This window comes from Paramisgurnus dabryanus, chromosome 23, assembly GCF_030506205.2.
Source record: "Paramisgurnus dabryanus chromosome 23, PD_genome_1.1, whole genome shotgun sequence".
NCBI lineage: Eukaryota > Metazoa > Chordata > Actinopteri > Cypriniformes > Cobitidae > Paramisgurnus > Paramisgurnus dabryanus.
Window position 1 is genome coordinate 21,120,738 of NC_133359.1, and position 15,444 is coordinate 21,136,181.

General features: G+C 37.4%; 1 protein-coding gene across 2 annotated transcripts in view; it reads right to left on the reverse strand.

The window, feature by feature from the left end:
- Positions 1–15,444, reverse strand: part of lingo1a (leucine rich repeat and Ig domain containing 1a) — a 116,591-nt gene that overhangs the window by 55,765 nt on the left and 45,382 nt on the right. For both annotated transcript variants that reach the window (XM_065297739.2, XM_065297740.2), the window contains one exon: positions 1,723–1,856. The gene's annotated coding sequence lies outside the window, so the exon portion shown is untranslated. The remainder of the gene's footprint in view (positions 1–1,722; positions 1,857–15,444) is intronic.

Genomic DNA, 15,444 nt, shown 5'->3' on the forward strand with positions numbered 1-15,444 from the left:
TTATGATTTTGCATCCTACACACTGAGATAAAAAGGTACGTGAAGGTACAAGTTGTCACTTGGGCGGTACTTTTTAAAAAAGTACACTTTTGTACCAAAAAGGTACATATTGGTATTTTTAAGGTACATAATGGTACCTTAAAGGTAGGGTTGTGCGGGGCAAAAACCTAATGCGGGGTTAGTTGTAACACAGACTGTTTACATTGTTGCACAAGGTTGCGCATTTTATATTTCCGGTATTTTTTTCATGCCGCCAAAAGACGATCTCCCTGCAAATTATTGGAAATGTATAATGTTTTTACAGAGAGTTATTGATGAACGAGTGTTATTTGTGGCATGTAAGTAAATTTTATCATCATATGTTTTTTTTGGTTTCTAAGTTGGGTGTGTAAGCTACCAAATCCAATGCTATGTCATATTAATCAGTGTCTTGTTGACTAAAACATAACAGCGTTTTGAAATATGTCTGCAGCTCTTAGCAACTTTTTTGGTGGGTTTGAAAATATTTTGACCCAGCGGGGGTTAATTGTAACGCTGTGTTACAACTAACCCCTCAGCACCTACGATATGAAAACCACTAACGTTAGCGTAATTCTTGCCGTTGTTTTAAATAGGCTACAAATGAATGATTGCTGGCTGCCAACAAATAAATGTTCCTGTCTTATCAAAAATCGTGTGACAAATTTATTTTTCTTCATATCTTTAATATTGATTGAATAAGGTCACGTCAAAGATTGAAATCATAATGAAATGAATGGATAAAATCACACTTTGATGTTCAGAATTTGATTTTGAAACTGAAGTGTGGTTATTACAGACTGGGTCACATATATAAAAATGTTTTGTCATAATTGTGCGGCTTTTTCTCACATATTTAGACATTTGTATCCATTTATGATTGAACTATTGTCAGAAAAAAAGGGCTGGATGAATGAATACAGTGTGGATACCTGTCTATTATAGACAGATATATAAACAATATCCACTTCAATATAGACAAAATAGTATTGAAATATTTGCCTGCAAACTTAATTTTTAGCAAGTGTTACAACTAACCCCCTGCCTGTTACAATTAACGCCACCTATGGGGTAAGTTGTAACGTTTGCACTTCTGTCACGTTTGGTGTAATTGTCCAAGAATGGTAAGTAATAGAAACAAACTTCAAATGTTCATTTGTAGCAGAGATGTGTGTGTTGCTTGTGTAAAAATATAATGAATCAAACTCAAATATTTTGTTGAATGATTGAGCCAAAACCAAAAAGCGTTAGGCTGGGCCCCGCTCTCCCCTACATATTAAAGAAATTAAAATTAGTTGCCATTTTGTAAAACCAATTTTTTAAGACCATTTTCCTTTAAATGGTCTGCTATACATGTAATCTACAGATGAAACTAACCCAGCCTAATCTTCAGCGGTTGTGTTTTTATATACTGGCTGGACTTTTAGGTGCAGACATTTATCGTGACCCTCTGAGGTTCTGATGGGTCCCCGTAAACTCCTAAAGAAGATGCCGTCTATATGTCAACTCTTCTGCTGTCAACACGACACAACTCTTTTATTCTGAAATGAACTCTATTTCCTCTCTGGCAGATCGGCTTTAATATGATTTAAAGTGTGGCTGTAGGAGATGGCAGCGTAGCGAGAAAAATACCGCACCAGCACTTACATAACATCACAAAAACACAAATCATCTGCTGTGTAGGAGAGGCTGAGTTGTACTCACGGGCAGTAAATGCTTCTCTGCTCTTTTCGGATGGAGGCGGGTTCACAGGGAGTCGTGCTGTAGACTCCTCCCCTTCTGGTTCCACATTCCCGGCTTAATATCCGCTCAGTGCACGATCCCAGAGCAGAAAACACCTACATCCAGAGAAACACAGCAGGGGAGAATATTTTAGGATATCTTAAGACCATTGTCTCATCAGTTTAGATTACTGTATAAATTCGTTACAAATTCTGTACAAAGTTAACCAATATTAACTTATTGTAAAATGTTCATTTGCACTTGAAGAGTTCATATTAGTACCTCAAAGGTACATATTGTTACCAAATGTATGCATATCTGTACATAAATAGTACATAGGATCTGTTTAAAGGGTAGTGCCCAGGGGACAATTTTTTTTGACATATCTATCCTTCATCTTTATAAATGATACCTCAAATCATATAGCTAGAAAAGGTGAGGTATTACATTTCTAAGCTATTGGACGTATGATATTAGATAGGGGACCTGATCTTATCTAGGGACAGCAATGTCATAGACCTGAGGATGGGGTGAGCAACCACTCAGAACAGGCTAGCAACCGTGTAGCAACACACCTTTGGCAACCATCTGTAATAGCTTGTCTGTGACATATGCGTAGTCAAGCATTACTCAGATTTTCTTTAAACAATGTAAAAATCAAGTTTAATTCTTTGCTGCTACACTATCGTTTGATTGGCTCTGCTGTGAACCTTTCACCGCATCTGATTGGCCTCATTAGAGCATCTCTTTGTCCCCTTTCGGCCACGCAGTCGGAGCTTCTTTGTCTTTGATTGGTTGCGAGGTGCGAATGTAGGAAGTAATTCAGAAGTCACACACACGCTGAGAGACCATCTTGCCCGCCCTTCATTTTCAGAGTGAATCTCCCGCTGTGGCCTTTTCGCCACCTAAATCCCACCTGCACACATAATCAAAAGCACTTCCCGCAGCACTCAATCCTGGGATTTGGGGCATTTTTAATATCCATAAATGTGCAGAATTTATATAATGTGAATGTTGTTGACGGACAGTCATGAGATGTAATGGAATATCTTACTGCAGTCTTTGCAATCTATCATGTAAATGTTGTAATTATATATTTCTTAATCAAGTTCTGTGGTGTCAGTCTATGAGGTAATTTTCTATCGGAGCTATTTTGTAAGGCTTGGCATATAATTTTTCCATGCAGGTTTATTAACACTGTTTCAGAGCTGGATTCCTCATGCTAAAGATATACAAAGAGTCAAATAAGCAGTTGGATGTATAACAAAGTATTTCTGTATTTCTGAGTTTTTTTTTTTCAGTATGATTCATACGTAACAATCTTGCGTTATTTCTTTTATGGGCAATTTCAGTGCAGGAAGTACAGTGGAAGTCCTTATATGGGCACTTCACCCGAATAGCGCATGCACACACCAACCAAGAGCTGACACAAAATCAAAACTCTTTGGTTACTCTTTGTTTTTTTTAGCACAATGCTATTGGTCTAATCAGATTCAATGCATTATGCTAAGCTATGCTAAAAGTGGTAGCACCAGACCCGGAGATCGCCTGAATGGATTGCAAAATGGTAAAAATCAAATGTTTAACTCTAGGGGAGCAGGAACATTAGCATATTTTTGGGGGGTGGTCCAAACCAAGGCATAAGTCTGAGGTGTTAAGTAAAACTGCATCAAATGTCTGTGTTTTGTTGGCAATCGTCATGTAAGTGCATATAATGTAAACAACATGAATATGTAGTGAATCATAAGTTATCCAGAGATATGGGGATAATGTTTTGTGTGTGTTGCTTGCTTGCGACTCGCTCTGCCCGTGGTACACCCCCAGGAGCTCGTTTTCTAATCTAATACCTTTATAAAGCATGCCAGTGTTAATTAAAAATTTAATAAAATGTAGGTTTAAAATTGTAGTGTTAGTTAAAAACGTAAACGATAAAGTAAATAAAAATCTAAAAATTACTGAAAAAGTTTAAGTTGGGTCTGTCAGGCTCCTGTCAGGATCTTGTCTTGTATTACATCTAGTTCATTGTCACAGGGTTCTGACAGTACCATGTTTTGTGTGGGAACACGTGGCAATGGCTTATTTATAATCAGGCCATGTGCTTTCCTTGTCTTGTCTCTTTTACCCCGGTCCCTTGTTGTCCTCATTAATCATTATTGTTAACTCCCCTCACCTGTCCTTCCCTTGTTATCTTATTTAGTTGCTCCCTATTTAATACCCTTGTATTCGTTGTCCTGTGCTTGATCGTTTTGCATTTTCCTTTTGAAGAAATCCAGTCAAGTGTGTTAGTCTAGTCTAGTCTAGTTCTTTGTAAGATTCTTTTTGTGTTTTTGTCATGCTCACTGTTTTGTTTTTAGTCTAGTCAAATTTAATGTTTAATCTGTTTTAAGATTTATTATCTTGTTTTATGTTGTTTGCCCCCTCTCATGGGTTTTGTTTTCTAGTTTTGTTATTAATAAAGTGTCTTTGTTAACCCCTTATTGTCTGCGCTTGGGTTCTGCCTCCAAATCCCTGGCAGGGGCACTAAAATGAATCAATGAAAACTATGTAACTTAAAAAAAAGTAGTTGTGCTTATTGCAAAATGTCTAATGCTTAAACTAAAATTAACATGAAAACTATTCCAAATATTTAACATTTTAATAAAAACATTACTGCAAATGTATACAAAATAAATATATTTTAATATTTTATATTTTTGTTATTAAATATAATTACATATTTATTACATGTTTGTCCGAGTTATGACCATTTGAAAATCTGCAATCTGACTGTGCGTTCATTATATGTTAATGTTTCCATTCGCATTTGTATAGTACTTTTCCCAATGCATATAGTTAGAATATTAGGTAAAGATCATCTTTCATTTTCTAAATTTCCATAAATATATCAAAACTTTATTTATCATTAGTAATATGTGTTTCTAAGGACGTCATTTGAACAACTGTTATGGCGATTTCCTAAAAATTTTCATTTTTGCACCCTTAGTAATAGTCGTATCTCGGGCAAATATATCCTATCAATATAATAACATATTTATTACATGTTTGTCCAAGTTATGACTATTTGAAAATCTGCAATCTGACTGTGCGTTCATTACATGTTAACGTTTTCCATTTGCATTTTCAGTATTTGTATAGTACTTTTCCCAATGCATATAGTTTCAGAGCTGCTTTCTTTAGAAATGCATTTCAAATACAAAAACATTAAAGTTTTATGTAAACGTCAAAAATGATAAGGAGGAAATGTAAATCTTAAGTCCAACATCTTTCAACTGTTTCGTTAAACTGTTTCACTTTTTAATTGCCTTTTCACTTTCACTTCAGTAAATTTTTTAACTGCCCTGTGGCGCAACAAATTAAAGTTTAAAAGTACAAAAATGTTATGTAATCTCTTGATGTGAGGTCATTAAAACTGCATGCAAAAGTTTTAAATGAAGTACAGCACGTCACACTGCGGGACATGTCGACTTATTAAATGTATTTCGCACGAAATACAAACTCGAAATATCTGTAATATCAAAAATCAGCAGTATATCCTCATCTAATTCAGAAATGTTCATTAAGGAAAACATTATTAGAAAATCTCTCTCAAATAGTTTCATATATTAAAAAACTGCACAAAACACTCAACAAAACAGAATTTAATTAAATTAGTTAATTTTGTTTTTAAACATGAAGCTATAGCAGTATCCCAGATTCAACACAACCAAGCCATCTCTGGAACTTAGCCAAAAGCCAAATCTAGGAAAAGAGCGGCATGTCTTTTGAGAAATCACAGAACAAATATGATAAAATAAGAGGAAACATCAAGGGAAGGATAGAATTACTTTTGCCATCAAAACTTTTATAGTGTCTCTGGTTAACTTGCATGTATAGTAACTCTGTTTTTAGGGTGAGTCAAGTTGCTGACACTAAAAAAGTATTGATGTCCGTATATGAAACCCATGACATTTCTTAAATGACCTACTTTTGAAGCGTAATTTTCATAAATGGCACAAATGTAGGGGAAAGGACATTCTCTTTCATTTCAAAAGAGCATGCTTCTTTAAAAATGGAAGGTCTTTCAAGATATTTTCTTGATACGGTTATGAACTGTGACCCAAAACAAGATCAAAGATGCAATTACTGACTCATAAATGTACTTGTTTGCTTAGTTGAAAAAGTCGAGTGGCGTGCTAAGAGCCAGCCCATGATCTTTGTATATTGGAAAAGCAATCAAACGGAAGACTAATTAATGAGCTTTTGAATTATTGCTTGACTTGACAAGAATCCTCATGGGAAGGGGGTTTAATCTAATGCCTTATAGAGAAGGAAGATCTCATAGCAGTACACAACAATCACTGCTTTCTGATCAGCCCCAATGTGACGATTAAACGCAAAAATTATAGTCAAAAATATTAAATGATGTTTTTGAAGCTGAAAATTAAAACATTTGGGTATTTTGGGCTATAATGCACATGTGTTCATAACCTTTTAGGTTAAAATATGTGACCATGGACCACAAAACCAGTCATAAGTCGCACAGGTATTTTTATAGCAATAGACACATTGTATGCGGCAAAATGATTGATTTTTTTTTTAACGCAAATATCATTAAAATATTAGGTAAAGATCATCTTTCATTTTCTAAATTTCCATAAATATATAATTTTTTTTATTTATCATTAGTAATATGTGGGTGATTCTCACGAAACCATTGAAACACCAAGGCACTAATGATTTTAGCTATAAAATGTGTAATATAGTAATATTAAAAAGCATCAGAATTAACAAAATACTGTGTTCTACCTTGCACAATGTGTGATTTCAACATAAGAAATTATAATTTGTAAATTTTATCTCATTTTCTGCTGAAATTCTCATTACCGCAATGTGTCCGGCTGTGTTTGAACATGCGTTATGTTGTAATTTAATCAAATTAACACAAAAATATTTAGAAAAAAAATAAATGGATGTTTTGCTAGACTTCTTTAGATGACAGAAAAAAATATTTACTGAATATTCATGTATAATAATAATGAGGAAAATTAGGAAAATGATGTGTCCATGCCTGATGTTCTCATCCTCCGCAACACTTTTTGAGAACAGTTTAAGCACACATACAGAATTTTAATAAAGTTTGATTTTTTGAGTGACCAAGCACATGGACCAGTTACTTTAAGATGGCTACCAGGTAAGATAATTTTTTTACAGTTAATTTGAAATATTGTCTTGTCAGAATGCTTACACGACATTTTGATTATCATTACCGCAACAGATGCTTATTAAATGTTAATTTAATTAATAGAAGCATAATACTTTGATTTTAAATGCATGTGCAGAATCTCCAAATTATATTCTTTCAGGTTTGTCATGTCATATTGAAAATATGTCCGTGTTGATGTTTTCTGACTGTTGCGGTAATGAGATTTTTTAGGACTAATTTTTTTAATTATGTTACAAAAAGTGTTAAATGATAAGTAAAAGTGTTTAAATTAATGTTCCCATTTACTCCAGACTTTGTTTTTCGGTGGGAAAAAAGTACATTTAAGCAATTTTTACATTTTCATGCTTGACATTTTTAAAACCAAGTTTTCATTTTTGCACCCGTATCTCGGCCAAATATCCTTTCAAACCATACATCAATGGAAAGCTTATTTATTCCACTTTCAGATATAAATCTGAAATACAATTTTAAGAAATGTACCCTTATGACTGGTTTTGTGGTCCAGGGTCACATTATGAATTGGTTTAAACATCATTACACATTTTAGATGTGTTTGGTAAATGTAGTAGTAAATAGTCATCCTTGTGATGTCCAATACAAATCTCATGCAGTTCGCAAGTATTAAACGAATCATACAATGTCATTCATTTTAGTTCGATTTTGGTTCATTGATGATGGGTTTAGGGGTGAGGCTTCATTATTGCTTTATTCCAATAATTGCACAATTAAAGGCGGGGTGCACGCTCTCTGAAAGCCAATGTTGACATTTGAAATCACCTAAACAAACATGCACCTACCCCAATAAAATCTGGACCTTCTTTTGATAGACCCGCCCCACACATACGCAACCCAGGCAACGATGTCGGTTCGTAGACACGCCCCTTACTGCTGATTGGCTACAAGTGTGTTTTGGTACTCGGCCTGACTCCATTTCCAAAGCGGTTTTTTTAGAAATCGTGCACCCTGCCTTTAATTTTTTACAAATTTGTACGAAACAGCCCCTTGTAAAATAGTTACGAAATCCCGTGAGGTCAGGCCAGTTTGTTTTTATTCACTGTAAATGTTGTCCGAATTAATAAAACGCACGCCATATCTAGCTTGGATCCCACACAAGAGCAGCTCTTTCATTCCTAATGTAAAAACAAAACACCCCATTGATCAATTTGACTGGATCTCTTTTAATGACTAAATAGCCGTACAAGCATTTGATCGCCCAGCTGTGGTCTGTCTCACACAGAGTGAGTGAGCGATTACTGCACGCCGAGTGTCAATCAAAAGCCCCTGAACTCCGGTGACAAAATTGAGAGGTACGGAGCAATATTTCGCCTCTCTCAGCAAATGAGATCCTTTTAAAATACAGCATAGAATTTAATTCCCCATCATTTCAGTTAATGGCTGTCGGCATTTTTCAGTAGGGCACATATGAGAATTGCCCCATTCTTCTTCCGCAGTTTCGGCCATCTATCAGTCCAGGCGTAATTATTCCCTTGGCTCTGGAAAGCTGACAGGCCTATTGCCGCCTCATGCTCTGCGTACAATAGAGTTTAATCCTGCCAGCGAGATGTGTGGCGAGGCGGAGCTCAGTGCCAAGCGCAAGTTGAATGGGGGATTGTGGGCGGGGCTTTAAAGCATGAGGTGCGAAATTATCTGGATGTGGCCCGAACCAAGCAAGGGTAAGATGACTAGCTGCCAAGACTATGTGGGCACAAACTAAATGATCTTGCACACCAAACCTGCATTTGCAGTAACTCAGAGACTTGAGCATATTAATAAGTTACATACATATACTGTTAATCGGCCACATATATTTATTTGACTCGATTGACTATAAGTCTATATGGGCGGGGCTAAAAGAAAGACGGGTGATATGATTCGACTATCAGGTGGTGTGGGCGATGCTAAGAGACAGACTACGTGACAATATTCGACTATCAGGCTATGTGGGTGGGGCTAAGAAACAGACAAGGGTGACTTGATTCGAAAATCAGGCTGTGTGGGCGGGGCTAAGAGGCCCATGGGGTGAAATGATTAAAGGAGTAGTCCACTTTAAAGATGGGGACCATTGACTTACCATAGTATTTTTATGTCCTACTATGAAAAGTCAATGGACCCCATCTTTAAAGTGGACTACTCCTTTAAACTATCAGGCTGTTTGGGTGGGGCTAAGAAACAAACAGGGGTAATATGATTTGAATATCAGGCTTTGTGGGTGGTTGGGTCTAAGAAACAGACAAGGGTGACATGATTCGAATATTAGGCTGTGTGGGCGGGGCTAAGAGACCCACAGGGTGATATGATTCAACTATCAGGCTGTGTGGGCGGGGCTTAAGGACAGACGGGTGATATGATTCAACCAGCAGGCTGTGTGGGCGGGGCTGAGAAACAGACAAAAGTGACATGATTAGAATATCAGGCTATGTGGGCGGGGCTAAGAAACAAACAGGGGGGACATGATTTGAATATTAGACTTTGTGGGTGGAGTTAAGAGACAGACGGGGTGATATAATTCAACTATCAGGTTGTGTTATTGGGGCTAAGAGACAGACAGGAGTGACTTGATTCGAATATCAGGCTGTGTGGGCAGGGCTAAAAGACAGACGGGTGATATGATTCAACCAGCAGGCTGTGTGGGCGGGGCTAAGAAACAGACAAAAGTGACATGATTAGAATATCAGGCTGTGTGGGCAGGGCTAAGAGACTCACGGGGTGAATTGACAATCAGGCTGTATTAGCGAGGCTCAAAGAAAGGCAGAGGTGATATGTGATTCAACCAGAAGGCTGTGTGGGCGGGGCTAAGAAACAGACAGGGATGACATGATTCGAATATTAGGCTGTGAGGGCAGAGCCGAAATACAAACAGGAGTGATATGGTTTCGACAATCATGCTGTATTGGCAGGGCTAAGAGACAGACAGGGGTGACATGATTCAACTATAGAGACAGAGCGCAGCGCGTCATAACCTGAAAACCACGCCCACCGGGGGGAAAACAATCCAACCGTCTCCATTGACTTTGTATTGCGAGAGGCTGCCTCCTTGTCTTTTCTGGCTTATAACAAAAACCGAATAATGCCTAAAAGCTGCTGTGTGACAATATGTACAGCTAACAAGCCAAAGAACCCAGAAATAAGTTTTTATAAGCTGTCGACCTCAAAAAACGAGCGTTTAAAGACACAAAAGTGGAAAACAGGCAACTTTTCATAGTACTCCTATTAGTAGAACTGCGTTCACTAGGGGGAAATGTAGTCGGCGATCCACTTTTTTCTCCTTAAAGGTTGGGTTTTACTGCTCGACAGCTTATAAAAACTTATTTCTGGGTTCTTTGGCTTGTTAGCTGTACATATTGTCACACAGCAGCTTTTAGGCATTATTCGGTTTTTGTTATAAGCCAGAAATGACAAGGAGGCAGCCTCTCGCAATACAAAATCAATGGAGACGGTTGGATTGTTTTCCCCCCCGGTGGGCGTGTTTTTCAAATTTGCATAACTGCGCTCTGTCTCTATCAGGCTGAGGGGGCGGGGATAAGAGACATACAAGGGTGATATGATTTGAGAATCAGGCTGTGTGGGCGGGGCTAAGATGCAGACAGGAGTGACTTATTTCGACTATCAGGCTTTGTGGGCGGGGCTAAGAGACATACCAGGGTGATATGATTTGAGAATCAGGCTTTGTGGGCGGGGCTAAGAGACACACAAGGGTGATATGATTTGAGAATCAGGCTGTGTGGGCGGGGCTAAGAGGCAGACAGGGGTGACATGATTCAACTATCAGGCTGAGGAGGCGGGGATAAGAGACATACAAGCGTGATATGATTTGAGAATCAGGCTGTGTGGGCGGGGCTAAGAGGCAGACAGGAGTGACTTATTTCGACTATCAGGCTTTGTGGGCGGGGCTAAGAGACATACAAGGGTGATATGATTTGAGAATCAGGCTGTGTGGGCGGGGCTAAGAGGCAGACAGGAGTGACTTATTTCGACTATCAGGCTTTGTGGGCGGGGCTAAGAGACATACAAGGGTAATATGATTTGGGAATCAGGCTGTGTGGGCGGGGCTAAGAGGCAGACAGGAGTGACTTATTTCGACTATCAGGCTTTGTGGGCGGGGCTAAGAGACATACAAGGGTAATATGATTTGAGAATCAGGCTGTGTGGGCGGGGCTAAGAGGCAGACAGGAGTGACTTATTTCGACTATCAGGCTTTGTGGGCAGGGCTAAGAGACATATAAGGGTGATATGATTTGAGAATCAGGCTGTGTGGGCGGGGCTAAGATGCAGACAGGAGTGACTTATTTCGACTATCAGGCTTTGTGGGCGGGGCTAAGAGACATACAAGGGTGATATGATTTGAGAATCAGGCTGTGTGGGCGGGGCTAAGAGGCAGACAGGAGTGACTTATTTCGACTATCAGGCTTTGTGGGCAGGGCTAAGAGACATATAAGGGTGATATGATTTGAGAATCAGGCTGTGTGGGCGGGGCTAAGATGCAGACAGGAGTGACTTATTTCGACTATCAGGCTTTGTGGGCGGGGCTAAGAGACATACAAGGGTGATATGATTTGAGAATCAGGCTGTGGTGGCGGGGCTAAGCCCCTGACAGGAGTGACTTGATTTGACTATCAGGCTGTGAGGGCAGGGACAAAAAACAAACAGGAGTGATATGATTCGACAATCAGGTTGAATGGGCGGGGCTAAGAGACAGACAGGGGTGAAATGATTCAACTATCAGGCTTTGGGGCCATATTGCAGATCAACATCTTTTCCTGGTGGTGCATCAAAATTCTTATATTCATACTCTGATTTTGAGTTTCAAGGACAAGGTTATGAATATTTTTTAAAACCATCATACAATATGTATGCACAAGTAATACAGCACCAAGAAAAACTTTCTATAGTAAAGCATATCCAGGTCCAACAGACGAACTTCCCACTGAGTCTTATAGAGTGAAGTATTTCTATTCAAACTTGCATTAAAGTCTCTGAAACTTCTGCCCAAGTGTGGCCGTATTCAGCTTTAGATGAAAACGACACACTCGACATTTATCTAAAAAATTCAGAAATCTCCTCAACAGGAGCCCTGTCGGGAAGTTTCTTTCATATATGTTTGAAGTTTCACAGTTTACATTCACTGTGAGACAGCTTTCAGTGAATTTCACATAAACTACATTTCTGTACTTCTTTATCTTATACTTAAAGTTTTTTTCAACCATCTCTGACCTGCCATAAACAACTGATACGCTGATCTGAACTGGTGTTACTGTTCTCCAAGGTGGTCTTCAATTGCTTTCAACCTAGCAGCCCAAGATGGTAAACCACCATCTTGGTTTTTTTTTCTTTGAAAAATGTCTTTAGATTTCTTTCTAGTGTTCAGAACAGAAAATAGACCTGACATCACCATTAACATTGTTCTGTTTGTTGCAGTAATCACACCTGAGGTTTATTTCTGTATAGAAGTCATATCAGCTAATGTAATGTACCGAGAGTTTGAATGTAATCATATTATCTAACACAGAAGATGGAACATCAAGTTCTGCTCTAAAGGTGCCGCACACAATAAACACAATGCTTTTCTGCTCTGTAGAGGTAATGAACTCTAATAGGATAGAGATGTGAATCAAAACGGTGCAACAACCTCCACCAAAACAACTTCTTACAGACAGACAAACATTCATTTTACCTTCACTGACCATTAGGATTCGAGTAATGATTTTATTTCTTTAATTTCAGATATATTAATGAGTAAAGAACTCAATGTGCCATACCGGAAAGTGAAGACATCTGGTGGAAAATGATTTTATTGGCTGCATGCAGATGTTTTAGCTGAGTGGGATTGTAATAAATCACAGTCTGTTCATAGAAACATCTGCACTATAGTACTTAGTGAAAGTTGCTTAATGAATATGTATTTTAGCATTTAATAATTTGGTTTTGAATGCTTCCAAACTATTAACAGGAGAAATTTTTAACAAACTCACACGGATAAAATATTTATTCAAATTTAATTTTAAATATATTTCAAAATATAAAAAATGGCTAAAAATGTATGTACTGAAATACATTTTGAAATATGTATTAATAGTAAATTTATTTCAAAGCACTTGAAGAGTTTTGTTCCAAAACGTGATAAATGCCATACCGTAATATATATATATATATATATATAATTTACGCGAGAGGCACTCTGGAGACGGAAAAATGCGGGCTGTTGCTTGTTCTCACACGACAGCATCAAGCTTCTGTCACGCCAACACATTGACCGCAGAGGATCTTATGAAAAACTTTTCATTATTTTACTCGAAATCAACGAAAATCGAGCTGGACCGAAAAATTTTACAGCAACGACAACCCAAGGATGACCGCAGCAATGACAGTGTTCTTTACTCTTTTGCCGCCATTGATGAGATATCTCGTCAATCAAGAGAAAACGCTCCCCTGCCAATGACGAGATTTTCCGTCTTTCCGCAATACCGCTATTATCCACCAGGTGGTGCCCTTCCACAACTTTTTTATAGTATTGCCCTATGGCAAGTGGCTGCATGTCCGTGTCTGTTTTAAAGATCGTTCTGAATGGGATCTCTATGAAAAGTCCGTCACAAAAATGGATTTATCTCTGCTTTTTGCTCAAAATGTGGTGTTTTTGCAGAAACCTACCCATATTCAAAAGCTGATTACAAAAGAACCACTGAAGGTAGGATGAAACGTTTTTTTTTTTTTTTTTGAAAGCAGAGGGTCTGTTCTTTCATTTGGTATATTGTATGTTTATATATTTAAAGAAGAACATTTTCTGGAAGGCATTAAACTTTGGTGAAAATCATGAAAAACGCTGGCGCTGGCTGGCAACTTTTTTTTTAAACGCTGGCGGTGAAAGAGTTAAAGGGGGGTTCAATGGTATTTCAAGCATTCTGACTTAATAACACAGTTATAGAGTTGTTTCCTCATGCTATGTTACAGAGTATTTCTGTGCCGAATGCACTTCGCCAGGGTTCGTACAAGTTTCTGAAAGTTTTTTTCGATTACTGGTCCAACTGACGTTTCAGGGGTTTCTATACGTATCAGTTCTTTATATGGGCACTTCCCACGGAAAGCCCCGCCCACCCGTCAATCAGCGGGAGACGCTAGAACTTGCAAACATCTTATCACGCCACTCAGCTTTGTTTAATTTCAAAAGTCAACAATGGCACGAAAGATGACGTGTGTTTTTGGATGTAAGGAGAGGAAATCCAGCCTTATGAAATCAATGGATATAGTTTATTATCCGGGCTAGCAGCGGAATTTTGCGTGTGTGTTTGATGCGGTGGATTTTTTCCAACCGGGTCATGACGAGTTGCACGCGGTAAGTAAGACTTCTGTCTTATGTTGGAAATAGTCGCGTGCATATTATATAAATGACACGAACATGTAGTGAATCATAAGTTAAAACAGTGTTGTATAATGTTGCATGACTCGTACTCGCTCCTCCTGCGGTATAACTCCTCCTTCTTCATTTTATCGTATGTTATCGGAAAGATTCGGTTAAGCTAATCTTTCCTTTATAAGTCTGATTAAACTAAAGACTCTTCGGAGATATAAATTGCGTTGTGGAACCAAACTCTTCATTTATTCATGTCACATTGGAAGAAAAACTTACAAACCTATAAACATAAGGTTGCATTAAATATATTTTCAACTGCAAAAATATACTTATAATTTTATACATACTTGTACAATTTTATATTTTATATATTTTATACAAACTTTGATATTTTGGTCAGGAAACATAAATTTTTTGCCATATAGGTTGTAAAATTAGAAATGTATTTGTTGCCCCTGAAATACATTTTGAAATGTATGTTAATATGTGAAGGTTAAAACTAAATATATTTTTAATTTGTATGAAGCTTAACTTTCTAATATATTTAGTATATATTTAAAACATATTTTTGGCCAAAGAAATTAATTTTTTTAGCTGTATGCTGTTGTAACTATTACATTTAAAGAAAATATTTCACATATGAAACGCTCTCATATTTTACTCATGTTCATCCCAGATGTATAAGACTTCCTATCTTCAGCTGAACAGGAATAATTTCATATTAAAATCCTGTCATGTTATCTTCTTATACTGGCTTTAACATGTCAAAGCTTTAAAAATCTCATACATCCATCATCAAAATTCAAATGACAGTGGGTAAATACATGTCATCTAAAGCAAAATGAGAGAGCTTATTTGGGGAACAATATATACAGGGTTTACTGTTACTTTTACACTCACCAGCCAATTTGGTAACTAAATGTATAAGTTACCAGCCATTCAGAATCTCTCCTAGCCAAAATGGAAAGACAATTAACAAGATAAACTACACTGTAAAAAAAGCAGCATAAAGTTAAAACAACTTGGTTTTGCAAGTCAATTCAACCTATTTTAAGTTTGTACCTGCGATAGATTGATATAGGCTAACTTATAAAAACAAGTTGAATTGTTTAACTTAATTTTTCAAGTAACATAAAAATATATGTTGATTTGACAA